Genomic DNA, 3,967 nt, shown 5'->3' on the forward strand with positions numbered 1-3,967 from the left:
CATCCCCAGCCCCACACCAGAGCCTGCACCCCCAGTCGGAGCCCTCATTCCCTCCTGCACCCCAGCCCCCTGCCCCAGCCCTGAGCCCCCTTCCACATCATGAACCCCTCATTTCTGGCCCCACCCCAGAGCCTGCACCCCCAGCCCAGAGCTCGTACCCCCTCCCACACACCCCACCCCCCTGCCTCAGCCCAGAGCCCCCTCCCACACTGTGAACCCCTCAGCCCCAGCCTGGAGCCTCCTCCTTCACCCCAAACCCCTCATCCCCAGCCCCACCCCAGAGCCTGCACCCCCAGCCGGAGGCCTCAGCCCCCCGCATCCCAACCCTCTGCCCCAGCCCCGTGAAAATGAGCAAGTGAGCGAGGGAGGGAGGGAGGGGGGAATGGAGTGAGCTGGGGGCGGGGCCTCGGAGAGGGGGTGGGGCCAGTTCGGTTTTCTGCTATTAGAAAGTTGGCAACGCTAATGAAATGGGTTGGTGTTATGGCGTCGGAGACCCAGCAGAGGGCGCTCTCTGCGCTCCTGGTTGTGGTGCAGGCCCGTGCACCAGCTTGTCACCAGAGGGCCCCGTGGCACCACTGAGCAGCTGGGGACGGGTCACAGATCCCCAGGCGTGTTTCACAAATCGGCATAAGGCTAAAATTCCTCCCTGGGCAGCTGTATTTCTCCCCCCTCCCTGCATTTCCACTGGCCCCTTGCTGAGCTTTGGCTGCCTGGCTTGGAAGCAGGGACGCCGGCCCGGTGACCACCATGTCCCGGCACGATGGTGCGTCGGCCGGAGAGCCGTCCTCAGTCACCTCCCCGGACACACCGGGGGTTAAACTGTTTCTCCCAAGCTAGAGAGGCTGTGCCGGATTTACAGGCCTGAATCCGCAGGTCCTCGAGGCCGGGTCAGTGTCATCTGAACGGGGGGGGGGGGGGCAGGACTCCTGGGTTCTCTGCCACAGGCCGGCTGGATCGAGGTTGGGCAGGTCACATCCCCCTTCTGGGCCTCAGTCTCCCCATCTGGAATATGGGGTGCGTAAGGTGCACTGAGTGAAAACACGACATAAGAGCCGGATGATATAACATGGACCCCCACTTCGAGATACACGGACCCCCACTTTGAGGCAAAAGTGATGTACCCGCCGGTCCTTAAAGCAACTGAGTATCAGACTCATAGATCCGCAGGCCGGAAGGGACCGTTCTGGCCATCCAGTCTGACCTGCTGTGTAACCCAGGCCAGAGAAATGCAGCCAGGGACTTGGGGGCTGAACAAACATGCTACAGGCTGGGCCTGTTCTTTAGCTGAGGGGGTTTTTCTTTATGCTGATCGAGAGAGTTCTGGGTCGTCTTCAACTCCCACGGGCACTGCATTTCCGCTCTAGCCGCTAGACCCCACTTCCCTCCTCAAACTGGGCATAGCACCCAGGAGTCCTGGCTCCCAGGCCCCCTGCTTTAACCCACTGGACCCCACTCCTCTCCCAGAGCCCAGGATAGCACCCAGGAGTCCTGGTTCCCAGCCCCCCGCTTTAACCCACTGGACCCCACTCCTCTCCCAGAGCCCAGGATAAAACCTAGGAGTCCTGGCTCCCGGCCCCCCTGGTTTAACCCACTGGACCCCACTCCCTTCCCAGAGCTGGGGGTGGGGGGGGGAGAACCCAGGAGTCCTGGCTCCCAGCCCCCCTGCTTTAACCCACTGGACCCCACTCCTCTCCCAGAGCCCAGATAGAACCCAGGAGTCCTGGCCCCTAGTGGCAGAAATGCCCCAGTTGTCCTGAAAAGCAGAACTGCCCTGCCCACGCCCACGCCCTGCTGGTACCTGTGGAAAAGGAAAGGAAACCAGGGCACTGAACTTTGGACTCATTTGGAAACCCGCACAAATATTGATCCTTCACCAGAATGGGAACCTCCCTGGAGACAATGGAATTGAAAACAGTAAGAACCAGCCACGAGAGGCCATAAAAGTTAAATAGTAAAAGCTGAAACCACCGTACTAGGCCAAGGGCCTCCCGCGCCCAGGAAAGATGCCGCACAAGGCCAGGGGATCTGAGCTGCCTTCTTCTGTCTTGGCAATCGCAGCAGTGGGACCTTTGGTTTCCCCTGGAGGACGCCTTGGAGGTCTCGGAGATGTAGCTTGTCACCGAGCAAAGAAAGTCAATGGGGCCAGACCACCCTGCTGGGGTCGATCGGCCATTGATCTGTTGGAGTGAATGGACTTTCTGGTACAGTCTCTCTTTGGTTTTACTGTTTGACTGGAAATATTCCCGGCCACGGAATTCTTCTCCGCTTTGCCTGACGGGCGTGAGGGCCCGTGGTCCGGTGAGGAAGTCTTTGACGAGTGGACACCAGCTTTTTAGCCTACAGAATGCAGCATTGTCAGGCTGGAAGGGACCCAGAGAGGTCGTAACGTCCAGCCCCCAGCGCTGAGGCAGGACCGAGCCAACCTAGACCAGCCCTGACGGGGGTTTGTCCAACCTGGTCTTAAAACCCTCCAATGATGGGGAGCCCACGACCCCCCTCGGAAGCCGATTCCAGAGGTGAAGTCCCCTGAGGGTTATCCCTAAAATCGAACCCAAATCTCCCTGGCAGAAAACGAAACAATTCCTTTTTGTGTCCCCCTCGGGGCACACGGAGAACAATGGATCCCTGTCCTCGTTATAACAACCCCGAACATATCTGACGACTAATCAGGTTGCTTCTCAGTTGTCTTCTCTCCACACTGACCAGGCCCAGTTTTTTTAACCTTTCCTCACAGGTTGGGTTTTCTAAACCTTTCATCCCTTTTGTTTCTCTTCTCAGGACTCATCCCACATCTTTCCCGAAGTGTGGGGCCCAAGCTGGACACGGGACTCCAGCTGGGGCCCCCCGGGGTGGGACAATTCCCTCCCGTGTCTAACATCCGACTTTCTGGGTAATCCGCCCCGGAAGGACAATGGCCTTTTTCGCTGCATCCCGCTGCTGGTGCCGGTTCCATTCGGGCTCCGCCATCATCCCTGGAGCCTTTTCGGCGGTACTGCGGCCCAGCCGGTTATGCTCCGAGATGGCTTGTCCCTGGCCTATGGCTTGCTGCCAGCTCTGCTTGGAATAATCAGACGTTCACATCAATTTCTAGGGGTGAATTCACGTGAGGAGAGAGGACCAAATTCTCTGTTACCCCCCATCCCACCGCCAGCCTCCTGGCACGGCGGGCGTGACGGGAAGGGAGTGGGAGCAGGTGGGGAAACCAAGCCCAGATTCCCAGTCCCCTTCTCACGCCAACAGCCCAACCTTGCCATGAGTGGAGTTCCCATCAGCCCTTGCTGCAGGGGACAGCGGGCGTGAACGCCGCTCCCTCCCCGATGCAGTCTTCCTGCTGCCGGAGTCAGTGCCTGCCGTGCGCGTGACCCCTCGTAAACGCAGGAGCCAGAAATCATTAACCGGCCCACAGAGCCGATGGTGCCAAGGGCACGCGATGAGCTGTGGGCGGAGCCCGGCCACCCGGGAGCTGCTGGAAAATATGACAGCCCCTGCTTGGGAAGGGCTGGGAGATGATTTCCTACGTGCGCTTCGTGCCAGTCATCCGTCTGTCTGTCCCCCCCAGACCTCCCATCTGTCTGTCTGTGTCTATCTACCCCTTCATCTCCGTGACATCCATTTATCCATCCCTCCCCACCCCCGCATCCATCATCCATCCATCCATCCCTCCCCTGACACCCCCATCCATCCATCCATCCCCTGACACCTCCATCCATCCATCCATCCCCTGACACCTCCATCCATCCAACCATCCATCCATCCGAGGGACAAGCTACATGCGGTATAATATCTTTTACTGGACCAGCTTCTGTTGGTGGAAGGGCCAAGCTCTCGAGTGTCACAGAGCTCTTCCTCGTGTCTGTGTGAGCTCAAACGCTTGTCCTGCCCATCAGCACAAGCTGGTACAAAAAAACTATTTCCTCCTTCTTGGCCCTCTCATATCCTGGGACCAGCATCGCTACACCACTGCCAA

This window comes from Terrapene carolina, unplaced genomic scaffold (genome assembly GCF_002925995.2).
Source record: "Terrapene carolina triunguis isolate 2854851 unplaced genomic scaffold, T_m_triunguis-2.0 Scaffold647, whole genome shotgun sequence".
In the NCBI taxonomy this organism is placed as follows: Eukaryota; Metazoa; Chordata; order Testudines; family Emydidae; genus Terrapene; species Terrapene triunguis.